General features: G+C 45.3%; 1 protein-coding gene across 4 annotated transcripts in view; it reads left to right on the top strand.

The window, feature by feature from the left end:
• Window positions 1-13766, top strand: part of SECISBP2 (SECIS binding protein 2) — a 354953-nt gene that overhangs the window by 71315 nt on the left and 269872 nt on the right. The gene's annotated exons all lie outside the window — the stretch shown is intronic.

Below are 13766 nucleotides of genomic sequence, written 5' to 3'. Positions count from 1 at the left end.
ATCCTGTAGGACTTCCGGAGATAGCCTCCAGGTCATCTGCGACCACTGCCCTTCCCTACCCCTTCGATTTCGCAGTAAATGGGGGCATAATCTGACAAGTATCATGAGAGAAGTGGCACTGCATGAATGCTGGACCCCAGGGTGGCAGTTAACAAAATACGTATCATGCGTTGGTGAATAGCAGGTATATTCTTTAAAAGATGGGTGGAAAGTACTCCAAATATCGCAGAGTCCCAAGTGATCAGTGGCCTCCCAAACGGTGGCAGTCATTTTATGTTTGGTGTTCTGTCATGGGGGGTGTCTATCTATGGTACCATCTATTATGCAGTTGAAGTCCCCTGCCCACAGAACCCATGAGTCAACACCGGTGAGATAACGTGATCACCTTCTCCCCATCAAGTCTGCTGGACCCTCCACATTCACCTCCATATAGGTAAGGTAGACGGGAACCCCTGGTGCAACCCAAATGAGCAACCCTCGGGAGAACGTCGAGTAGTTGCCACATAAAGTCTGACCCGTCCATTTTCTAGCTAACCTTTTAGCGTCCCTGTCTGAGAGGTGAGTCTATTATAGGCAGGCAATGTCCACCTTGCGTCTCTTTAGAAGGAAGGGCACTCTAGATCGTTGTACCGTCCATGTGTGAAGCTTAATAGATCCTAACTTAATCATTATAGGATAACGTACACAGGTCAGTCTTGACCCTCCCCCTTGTGACATGATGGAAACAAAACCATTTAAATGCAGAACAAAGCCCGTAACCAACAGACCCCACCCATGACAAGTGAGAGCATACCATAAGTGCATACAAGCTCATAAAGTTCGGTGCATAGCATCGCTACCCCACCCTCCCGGAACCAACACAACCCAGTAAACCCCACCCTCCCTACTGTAGCAACAGATTCACACCCACAGAGATGCACCAGATATTAAACAACATTCCATGCAGAACACAGCCGCCCCAGGCCAGCAGACAATCCTGTATAGCACTCAGACCCAACCTAAGTTTGAGCTAGATGCTGGCGGGAGCATCTGATGGCTTGCCGTCTTGCGTGGCCCCACTCATCAGCTTTTTTTTCACTCACTGTGTCCCCAGCTTAGCAGCGTTCATGATGCCATCATCTCGGACCATAATGTGGTCAGTGCCTACATCGGTGACACTTCGCTGCCCCTGTAGAGGGGACGGCCACTTCCTTGCCAATCACCCCTGTTGTGGAAGTGGTCCAATTCGTTCAGGGTGCGCGCTGAACGCACGTCCGCCAGAACCAGATGTCTTCAGGCCACTCAGAGAAGTGCGACCTCCCCAATGTGATAGAGTTTGGCCGGATAAAGGATCATGTACCTGAGATACATGGTGCATCATTTCCTTTTCACCTCCAGGAAAGACTTGCCTCCCTCCTGTACCTTCTGAGTATAATCAGGGTAAATTGCAATATTACACTTTTTGAACTACGGTATGGGTGTGTCTCTAGCAGCTCTCAGGATCGTGTCCTTGTAATTCAGTATCCTAGCGATGAAAGCCCTTTGAGGGGTGCCCGGTGGAAGTACAGGCAGCAGTGCCCTGTGCGCCTGTTCTATAACAAAAGAAATCAGACATGTCTTTGATACATACGGTGTGGCTCACTCAGTGGTCAAGGAATCACACACCGGACCGGCCTTCCACTCTCTCTGGGAAGCCCAGCAGGTGCTTTTTGTTCCTTTGTGAGCGATCTTCCGTATTCTCGACTCAGTGTACCAGGGTGTTTGAGACAACCTGCAACTGAGAGACCTGTAACTTAAGTTGCCGTACCTCCGTCTACAAAGTAGTGATGTTGGTTTCAGCATTCTCCAATTTGTCTGCCACCTCACGGAGACCTGCTCTTAACAGATTCACCTCGATAGACACCCCAGCTATTTGACCCTCCGGAGCTGCTCGTGAGCCCTGTATTGCCTCTAAAAGGGCAGCATGCGAGGGTTCCTTGTGACGCTCTGGGAAGGGGTCGGGAGTGCTATGTAAGTCCTGAGTCTGAGTCCCTGACCAGAAGTAGTATATTGAGTGATAGTAGTTCTCTGCTGCTGTCTCTGGGCCCTGTCCTTCCCCATAATGTAGATGAAAGAGGGAGAGTGCGCTCGGAGCTATGCTCTTTAGTACGGCAGCAGTAGAAGCCCCCCCTGGATCTCCCCAAATGGGCAGTGGGCCCCAGGCGGGGACAGCGTGGCCGCCTGGCACACCAAGGAGGAAAGGCAGCTGAGAGTATCCCGTATCAAATTCAGTGAGATTGCTAGAGTCCACAGAAGGCAGCCACCACCCTGTAGCCCCACGTCAGCCACCGGGCCAGTGTGTGAGGCAGCACCAGGCCACTGCCACATGAAGAATCACACCTCTCAGAGCTCCGTTGATTATTGTCGGCTGACATATTAGGACAGGATGGCAGAGGCAGTCCAGGGCCCCGTTGCCGGAAACCTCAACCAAGGCAGATTATCAGTGTTCTTGAGGATTGTGTGGTGATCGGGGGCTTTCACTCTCTGCCCACGCATCCCAACTGGACAGAGCCCCTCTCCCTGCGCCTGTCATCCCGAAAGAAGACCTGGCGCTGGTGCTGCCTTTCATTATCCGGGTAAAGGTTCCCCAAACCGAAGGTCAAGCTTTTCCATGTAGCATCACTGACACCCACCACGGACCCTCAAACAGTCCTCCTACTCACCTCTCCTCCGGTTCCAAACCGATCACCGACAACTTAGTACCAGACCACTGCCGTGGCACCCCCAGCGTTATCCAAGATGAGTGGATAACGCTTCCAACCTCAGCATGGGGGCAAAGTTCCTCCCCACCGCAGGCAGCCCTGGGGCTCCCAGAATTTCAGAGCCGCTTGGACCGGCCATGTTTTATTAAGAGGTCTACCGCTGTAGAGTGCACTGGTATGTTCCCCACTGCCCCATACTTGAAGATCAGCCATAGGATCATTAGTACACCATATATCCACTCCAAACATTAATAAACATTAATTGTGTAACCCAGTACTATTTGCGTATGTCTAGCATAGTAGGTCCCCCCTTTATGTAGACCTATTAGCAGCATTACTGTGGCTATCCACGTGGTCCCTGTAGCGTCCTCCTCAGCCTGGGTACCGGCCTTTGACTAGCCACACACATAGCTTAGTATTACACATCTTTATTCTTCTGCTTGTAACTGCGAACACAATATTCTAAAACAACCTTTCATTGCATTGTGCTCTGATACCTGCGTTACAGCTCTACAGAGTCTGGTAGGAGCCAAAAGGGTTCAGTTAAAAAACTCACAATACACTACATTTTTTCCTTTGTTAAATAAAAAATGTAAATTTTTTACAAATCAGTATGTGTGTGAATATATATATATATATATTTGGCGTTGTTTAAATCTTCATGAAAGGCCTCTTGGGGGGCCTGGGGCAAAAAAGCATTATTTTTTCTTGGCAGGAGTCGTACTGGATCTGCGGCTCCTTCCTAAATGTTTTTAAAGAATGGAGCACAGGCTCCTGTGCTTTTCTACAATTTAGCCGCTGGGTGAGCAAGGTCTCGGGGGCATGTGGGCTCATAGAAAATTTAAAGTAGTGAGGGGTGCACGGGGGTCGCCCTCCTGAAGCTCATTGAGCCTCGGGTACCACCACCTCCCTGGGGCTAAAGAAAGATTAATGGGGGCCACCCGGCCCCATGCACCCTCCTCCCCTCCGAACCCCAGGGACCACCACCTCCCGGGGCTAAATAACACTCACAAGTAAGTCCCCCACAGTGGGAATGCTTAGATCTCGTTGGAGGCCCGCACCCTTTCTCAGCCACTCTGCAAAGGGGCCTTCTGGCACACTATTGGTTGGGGGATGAAGTCTAGGGGTGAGTGCGCCGGTGAACTCCGCTCCACCGGCAGATGGGGTTTTTGCCAAACTCCGCATTCCAAACAGAGCGGCAAAACTCCACAATCTCTGCCGGTGGAGTGAAGTTTACTGCCCACCGCTATCAGAGACTCACACACCTACTCACAACCCCACTCAGACACTCATATATCCACTTACAGCCCCACTCATTCTCTCTCACACCCACTTACAAACGTACTCAGACACTCATACACCCACTGAGACACTCATGCACTCACTCACATACTCCGTGTCAAAGGTTAGTGGTTACAGTTAGGAAATTGATTTAAAAAAACCTTAGAAAGTCACTGAAAAAAACAAAGGTTACAGGGACCCTATAGTTAGCCTAAATATAATGTCCCGCTAACCTTAGTTTTTTCCAGTGAGAGAGAGAGAGAGATCTCTCTCTCTCTCTCTCTCTCTCTCTCTCTCTCTCTCTCTCTCTCCCTCCCCCTCTCCCCTCTCCCTCTCCCCCTGTCTCTGTCTCCCTCCCTCTCTCTCTCTCTCGGATCATGCACGCTCAGTGTTGCTCCGAAAAGTGTTTATTGCTCGATCCCACTTCCCAGTACAGCGTCTGGTAAGGAAACTGGCACAAACAGCGCCTTGATGTTACGCTGTAGGTAACGATTCAAGTTCTTTTTCAACAGCTTCTTGCAACTTTATTTTCATAGTCTTAAGCTTTCCTAAACCATAAAACAACAAAGGAAATTGACTTACTATTTCGTGGTGAGCATCCATGTTGTAATTCACAGAAATCAGTCCTATATCAGCAGCTGTGCTGAAACTAAGCAAACGGGCACTTGACGCTGTACCTTGAAGCAGATGGATGGGTGCGTGCACCTTTGTTATTTTGTATTTCATTGTCGCTACAAATGAACCTTGACTTTTCCATAGGCATCGATGCAGCCCATGTTTACACTTTGGGTTTAAATGGCATAAGTCGCAGCAATAGAGATAATTCATTGTATTTCTCTTTAGTCATTATCTCTATCCATGCCCCACTGTTGATGTTGAAAGGTATTGTGCAATCATTTATTTTCAAGTTAATCTTCAGACAATGTTTTTATGACATGGGTGCTTTGGCATGTTGACTTTTCTTTAACTGACCGTTTTCCTCACATGCAGCTAGTCCAAAATGCGCATATTCCTCTACACATTGACATGGCACAACCATCTTCCTCACTTTCACTTGATATTGAGGTGGAAGAACTGTTTGACGATGATTTAGATGATGATCTACTTCGTTCATTGTCAATTTGCCTGAATTGATGTCTCCGCTTGGCCTTACAGGTGTGTGTCGCACGGTGTTTCTGGAATGCTCTGGCGGCCATTTTGTCTTTGCGCCGTGACTCGCTTGCTTTTCCCTTCACTTTATAAACCATCACATAATGGTTCTCTTTCCCACAGCCTTTACATATCTGTTCAAAGGCCGGACAATCACCTTCATGTGGAAATGAAAATCCACATCAAAAACATACACATGTAGACATCCCTTTGTGCCCTTAAGTCTTTTGCTTTGGCTTACTTTTTATACTCATTACTAATTCACTCTGGGCACCTCCGGCCTCCTTGTTGCCAGTTTCTCTTTCACATACTTTTAAGCTCTGGCAGCCATCAACGCTCGCTCCCAACTAACAGTTTCCCTTAGCGTTCATCAACTGAATGAATCTGGCAAGCATCCGTCAATAACTCAAAGACGCATAGCTTCTTCATAATTAAATGAATTGTTTGCAGTGTTTGAGTGTATCGGGTCTCTCCACAAATTCATCAATGGTTTTACCAACCTCTTGCAGTTCTTGACTGAAAATTAATTTTTCGTACTCAACATGTGGTACTGGATTGAATTTGAGATTAAGCATTTCTTTAATCTGACAGTATGTCATTTCATAGTTCGTCCGCGGCATTCTCTTTATGACTTCTTTCAGACCATCACCAGCAAGATTTTTGAGAGACTTGAAGATCTTTTTATCAGTCTCTTCAAATGCATCAACAAAATGTTTTTATCCAAGCTGCCCCTCTATAGCTAATATTTTGCTTTATGGCGGAATCAAAAGGTGGCAGTGGTGGTTTCAGGAAGGGGGCAACATAACTAGTTATGGGAGTGGCTGTCTTTGAGGGTGGAGCTTTTTCTGATTCTGTTGGCAGTCCGTTTGAGCCTATGCCATTCACTCTGTTTCGGAGGCCTGGCGATGGACCGGCCTCAGGGTCGTCATGGACAACCAGGGAAACTGTGACCTCCCCCTTGGTCTCCATCGGGGCCCTTCACTTGTTGGAGACCGCTGCAGTTGTTCTGACCGGTCACCTGACCGGTTTGGTGGTGGTCCACTTCAGGTATCTAACAGCTCAGTAAGCACAATCCTCATGCTTCTTGGGTCTCCTCTCCCAGTGCTGAGGTCGTAAAGCTCCGCTTATCAAAGCTCCGGTAAGTGCAATGAATATATACTTCTTTCTTACTTATTTTGTCAGCCAGCACTTCAATGTATTTTGTTAGTATTTGACTACTGCAGTTCTTTAGCACTGTTTCCTGTATCAATACATAACCGCCTTTTCCAGTATCGCTTCGTATAATGTAGAACTTTATCTTGCGTGGCAACGTGGTACCTTTATGTATTGCCTGATCAGCATGTTCTCGACCTCAACGTGTAGATTCTTTGCAACGCTTCCTTTGTCTTCACCTCCTTTACAGCGGCTGGAGTTGCACTTTGACTCCACATGCACGGAGCATTGATTCCGTTCTCCGACAGTAACACACGTGGCACACACTAGCAGTTTGCTTGGACCGCGGCAAACTTCCCGGGAGAGCAAATAGTTCTTCAGGATATACGTATCCCCTTTCTTGTTGCCATTTGTAGTGTCCCCTTTCTTGTTGCCATTTGTAGTGCCACACACGGAGCTTAGTATTACACGCCTTTATTCTTCTGCATGTAAATGCGAACTAAACATTTTAAAATAAGCTTTCATTGCATTCCGCTTTCAAACCTGCATCACAGCTTTATAGAGTCAGCTAGGAGCCCAAACATTACCATCTTAAAACTCACAAGACACTTAAGTCCCCACTATGCTCCACTTCAGTTTTCCAAACTATCTCCTGTGGACCAAATATGGGGTATTTTGCAATGCATTTAATATACAGGGCAGTGCATTCATTTTAATAAGTGCCCAATCTACCTATCAACAATATCTGGATCCTTCTCCAGTGCATGATATATGATCCAAGGCCTGTCCGGAGTTTTTTTTAAATAATATTGTCCTTATGGTGTGTTACTAGATTCCTAGATATCGAAAACCTTCCCTGTCTGTCCTAATTAGACAGTACATTACCTCCTATGGGGTCCAACAGTGAGTCCAGAATCAGTTAATATGTAGATCTGGCTCAGTGGCCAAGGCGTACAGGAGGGGGAAAGTTGACATACCTGCCTCATGCCTCTCCTTAAAGGGTTATAATAAACAACAGGAGCATAAACCCTTAAACCTCGTTGAGACTGGGGTAATAGTATAAGAAACAACAATGATTCTCAACAGGTATCATTTAAACACAGACAGATAAGTCGCATGTACAAGACATTACAGTAGGAATAAGGAAGACTCTGAAAGAATTAGGTACAAAAAGGTCATGATGTATTAGATCAAAAAAGGGGGGTTTTTACAAAAATGACATACAATAATCTAAATGAACAAATTAATGGAACAGTTGTATCAGCACTGTACGTAAAATGAATGACGTATAAGAACAACCCGAACTTGTACTTGGTGCTTAAAAGTGTACGTGACACGAAGACGGCGACGCAAGTGACAAGGTGAAATCAGCTGAGGACGGCGCAAAGTGAAGTGAAAGTGAAATTTAGAAATATATACAAAGGTTCTGAATTCAATTTCTTTACAGTAGAATCACTTGAATATACATAATAAGGAACCATAGGGCCATCAGTTTAAGCTGAGGAGTCGACGGCGTTTCGATCCGAGCAATTTGGGATCATCATCAGGACTGGGCTGTCAGGGATATCGTCTGAATCAACCGTCGTTCGGCGTCCTGGACGCCGAACGGCGGTTGATTCAGACGCCATCCCTGACGCCCTATTCATTAGGCGGTCTATACCTCTCGCGCTTTTCAAGCGCCTACTAAATTGAGGCTCAATCATTGAAACTAAGAATTGTTACATTCATTGCTTCTGGCTGCTCCTACTACTTACGAGCAACTTCCTCGATTGGCTCAGTAACCTCTATACTTCAATTTCCTTCCTTGGAATTCTCTCCATTGTCCCACGTCCAGATTCTCACCTACCCGTATTCTTTAGTGACCTTCTGTATTCAAGAGTTATACATGTTTACAGCACTTTTTTGAATATGACAGCCCAGTCCTGATGATGATCCCAAATTGCTCGGATCGAAACTCCGTCGACTCCTCAGCTTAAACTGATGGCCCTATGGTTCCTTATTATGTATATTCAAGTAATTCTACTGTAAAGAAATTGAATTCAGAACCTTTGTATATATTTCTAAATCTCACTTTCACTTCACTTTGCGCCGTCCTCAGCTGATTTCACCTTGTCACTTGCGTCGCCGTCTTCGTGTCACGTACACTTTTAAGCACCAAGTACAAGTTCGGGTTGTTCTTATACGTCATTCATTTTACGTACAGTGCTGATACAACTGTTCCATTAATTTGTTCATTTAGATTATTGTATGTCATTTTTGTAAAAAAAAACCTTTTTTGATCTAATACATCATGACCTTTTTGTACCTAATTCTTTCAGAGTCTTCCTTATTCCTACTGTAATGTCAGGTACTTGCGACTTATCTGTCTATGTTTAAATGATACCTGTTCAGAATCATTGTTGTTCTCAATCTCCTTAAAGGGAACACCTCCAATATGGTACCATTTACCCATACTCAGGCCACCAGTTCAGTGTGTAATTGTTTCACCCATGTTATGTATTCTGGGCTCAATTCCATCTTTTCAAGAACCAGCAGTAAATTGGACCGTTCATTCTTTTTCAGCTTCTTATGACATGATAAACGCCAGCTCTCTCAGCACATGGGATCTAAATAGGAATCTGTTTTTTCAACATAGATTATGCCTAATGGGCAAACACAGCAATGCTATCTTCAGCTGTGTCTCGTACTTTCCCATTATTGTCCTGACTTCTAATCCATGTCTGGGCTACCTGACGTCTAAAGAGCAGATCAATAATTTTCCGACTTCATTGCAGACATCATTTAGTCTATACTGGGTATATAAGAGTCTTTCAGCCACTCTTTTATACTGTTCTCATAGGAGGATTATCTGAGGTCTTGTCTCTTCCGTGGGTCCAGGAATGTGTTGGTTTTCTAGAACAATTAGTTGTGGTTCTATTTCCTGTGCCTCTTTATCTGTAGCCTTCTTATTCCATGCAATCTGAGACATCACCTGGCCCCTTACCACAGTTTTAAATGTCTTTGATTGGACAGCACCTATATTCTCTTTCAAATAATTTATATTTGTTAGGCAGTTCTTTACTCCTTTGGCTTTGATTTCACCATCTGCCCTGTCTTATGTGTGAGTTCTCTGCAGTGTTGTCCCCAGAGAGGAATATTCAAATATACCACTCAACAAGTTTTTTTTGTATCTGAGCATTGAAGACTCTGTGCTGATGGACGGAATAAAAAATTCAACCCTTAGTAGGACCCTATTACCACTGAGTTGTATGAGTATTGTCTAGCACTAGGGAACATCGCCTTCGATATTTGAACAATCCCTATGGCATATATTAAGTTCTAGAGTAGTATGTCCTGCCCGCCTCCATGGCATCTTATTGCTGATGAATCCAGCTCCTATTAATACTGCATCTGGAATTCTAAGCATTCTTTCAACCAACTTATTCAAATGTACCCTCCATAGCTTGAGTGGCAGTGAGTCAGGTATTGCGATTATTCTTTTCACCCTTTCAGTGCCCACTAACTGCAGCCAAGCACCCCTGTGGGTCTGTCCGTGTGTGTCATTGTCAGGGGCAAGGACTTTTGGCTAAGATCATTACCCCTGGGATCCTGATGTAGATTCCAAGTAGAGAATTGTTTTGTAGCGCTCCCTGCCTTTACTCATGCATTTGTTTTGCATAAAGTGTATTTCCTGCAGGAGCAAGATGTTTGTTTTTATGACGCCCCAAAAAGTTTGACACTAAGGCTCTTTACAGTTTATGTCCTAGCACATGACATTACAGGTAATAATACTCCGTGATCTATTTACGCTGGCCACATATATTTTTTTTAAACCATCTTTATTAGCATTTTCATGGTTAGCATACAACAGATTGCTAGCTGACTCCAGCTGGATATGTGATCCAGCATAGATACAATACGTCTGCTCATGTACTGCTATTTTATCACGTCATGTCTGCGCTTATAGGAGGTATATGCTGTTAAAGTGGTAAATAACATAAAACAGTAAAACATAAAAAGAGAACAATTAACCAGGCACGCAGTCATCATGTTCAGGGCTCCCCACAGTAATGGGAGCTGTCCAGTTGACGTGAAGTAATAAAGGCCCTTGCCCACGTTTTCCAACAACCCTGCGTTTAATTACTTTGGCAGTATATTACATACTGCTGAATGTAATGGCACATTCCCCCATCTGCCCCACGCTGAATGCTTGTCTATCCAAATAAAAAGTTCTATGCCTCCGGGAAGTACCAGAGAATGTTATGGTCCTTAGTCGTCTATTCGCGTTTGCAAGTCTTCTATCAATTGTTCCCACTCTGCTGCTATAGATTTTTTTCGCAGGCCGAGGGCCTTTGCACTTGCCATATGTGCAACTGTCCGTCACATATCTCAGGAACATTAGGGTCAAGTGCCCTCTTGTTCTTCTACATGGTGTTTCATATCGCGGCTATTTCAAACATACCCCCATCACCCCCTAATCCCCCTCACCACCAAATCCCCCTCCCTATATCCTTGTGCGGCAGGTCATGAAATACCTGCTCCCCAAAGCTTGAGGTTTCTGTCGCCCTTCTCTATGCCCCACAACACTCTACAAAATAACCAGTTCAAAGTGTACCCTCTTCCTAACTTTTTTCACTTCTTGACTGGTATTCTCTGTTATTCCTCAAAGAGAGTTGTTGTTTTTAACAGGTGGTGTGACAGGGTTACCTGCCTCCCCACTCCCGTCCGGTCTTTCTTCACCATCCCTGTCAGGTCATCGGGGGGCACTCTCGCTCTTAAAAGTTTTTTAACCTTCAGTGCAGTTCCAGGTTTTTTGACTGTCATGTATCATCGTTCATTCAGTGGTGCTGTATTGCCATCCTGTGGGAATGGTGGTCCTTCTCCTTTCCATAGACCCTGGCGGAGACAGGTTCTTATCCTCCTGCACCTTTGCCATCCAGCCAGCCAGTCCTACACCTCATCTGGGTTAGTGCAGAACCATGATTTGACATATGCCAGTATTATCAATTTAGCAGAGAATAACCTCATATATTCAGCAGCCTTTTTCCTGAGTCCTTGTTTAATTTCATTGGCCGTTCTTGTCTTCATCTGAATTGCCTGCGTTTACTTCGGGAAAATGTGAATTTGCATTCTGATAGAGGATTGATAGTTTTAATCTGTTGGTGTGCACGATAACATCTCAGTAAATTTGGACCCACACAGTTATCTTTCATGGTCTTTCCCCGGTTTTGGTGGCTGTTCCAGTGGTCTGTGTGCTTTTTCTCTGATAATTAGGAGAGTTGCACAGGCTGTATATTGTTAAAGACTAAGGGTCAGATTTAGATCTTGACGGACGGGTCACTCCGTCACAACGGTGAAGGATATCCTGGCCTCAAAATATAAATCCCATAGGATATAATGGGATTTATATTTCGAAGGATGGGATATCTGCCACCATTGTGGCAGAGTGACCCGTCCCCCAAGATCTAAATCAAGTACTCAATAAATGTGATCATAGTTGAGCCTTCCGCTTTTTCTGGAACTCTCACTATCCAAACACTATTTCTATATGAGCGTTTTTTGTCATCTTCTGCTCTATCAACAAGCCAGTGAGTCACCTTTTTCAATGTTTTGACCTCATCTTGTAGGTGCCTCAACATCAGCAAGTGCCTTCACCTGTGCCAACTCTACCAGAAGCTTTTTAGGCATTTGCACGTAAAATAATTTTGTCCAGTGTGGCTCTATCTATTTTGTGATCAAGTGCCATCCTAGAGTCTCTGACCGTAACCTAAACTTTTGCCAGTGTTGCATCGCCCATGGCCGCTGGGGACGTGTTAGGGGGACTGGAGAAGATGTATTCCTCAGCATTCTCTGCTGCAGGTTGACATCAGAAGGAGTACATTACAAGTCTTTTTTTGACCCTCCAATTTCTGCCCCTTATCCCTACCTGTCACTCTTTTGTCGGGGCTGTGTCACCATAGTAACTCCCAATTATGGTGCACAGACATGTCTGTGGTCGCATACACAAGTCAGCTTGAGCAAAAGGTACTGGTGTAACCCCAGTGCAGATGGTCCTCTGCCTAACATGCTCATCGTGAAGCAACATTCCTGGTACATTGGCTGATGTTTGTCCAGTTTGTCTTTAGTGCCCCATTGTTTCAGTGCAGGCTGTCGTGTACTGTCCACCCTGTACCACTGAGATGACGCCTCTTTCTCTCAGGCTCTCCTTCAGCCCAGCTTCTGGTACCCGAAAATAGTTTTTGGAGTCTGCTATATCGGACAACGAGGGATGCCCAACACTCATTTTAAGACACGGTTGGTTTTCCTGTCTGTATGCAGCGTCTGCACCATAGTTTAGTGGCTTGCAGTGTTACAGAGAACACTGAGGCCTCCACTTCGTTTGCCCATGACCTTCTGACTGCATTCTTACAACAGAGCACTTAATAACTGTTCTCTTGCCAAGGAAGGCTCTCAAACTACAGCAGAGCCGCTCACCTCTGCTCTGTCGGAAATTCTTGGTCCCCGCCAAGTTTCCGACTCCTCCTCACTGCTGCCTCCGGTGCTGAACATGTCTTCTCTCCTTGCAAACCGATCCATGGAGCAGGTCTTGCCCTTCTGGGTCCCCCACACACTCATCTCATCCAAAGCTTCCCGGACTCAGTACTCTGCAAGGCTGCACCACTCCGCTTTGCTTGCTGCCTGGAATACAGCGCCATTGCTACAGGTCCAGAGGTTCTTCAGTTTCTTCAGCCTGGTTTGTACCCAGTGGGTTCTAGCCATTCAGCCGCCTCGACCTGGTGCTCAGTGGGAGTTTTTCGAAGACAAAATTACCGGCATATTATGCCGAACGGTCCGGGAGCCTGGCTAGTGAGCTGCCATTTTGTAGCTCGCTGGCAAAATGAAGCACATGTTGTACCCGATCCAGAAGTTTGTTCGAGGTGACATCCTGTTTCAGAAATCTAGACATATGGCATGTCCATCAGTAAGTGACTCAAACAGTCTGCTTTCTGTTCTTTCCCTTCCATACAAGGTGGTAAGTATCGCATTGTTTTTCTCAAGAAATAGTTATTGCCTCACACCAAAGGTAGACTTCTACCATGAAAGCACACATCAAATACACTTGTAGCAAGAAAAGGAGAGCTGTAAAGTAAAGCAATATTTAATAATCGAACTGGGACCCAAAAGGTGTTCCACATGCTACTCCATGAGAAATCAAGGATGCAAAAAACCTAGCACTGTATCAACCTTGACTAACAAAATGCTTGCTAGGTGTACATCAGGTATGTTTTTTTTTTAATAAAGAAACGATAATGGAACAACAAGAGGGGTACTAGGTACATTTACACTTAAGTGGCGGTGCAGTGCTTGTTTTGTCTCAAGTGTTGTGTATATTTGAGTATAGTTAACCCAAAAACAAGACAATAAAAACATTTTTCAGGACCCTTTTCTTGGACCGGGTTACCTTACGTCTATCACCCAAAACATAAGTGTACCATCTCTGAAAGA

Source organism: Triturus cristatus, chromosome 2_1, assembly GCF_964204655.1.
Source record: "Triturus cristatus chromosome 2_1, aTriCri1.1, whole genome shotgun sequence".
NCBI lineage: Eukaryota > Metazoa > Chordata > Amphibia > Caudata > Salamandridae > Triturus > Triturus cristatus.
Note: the sequence above shows the minus strand (reverse complement) of the source record. Positions and strands in the feature narration are given on the sequence as shown.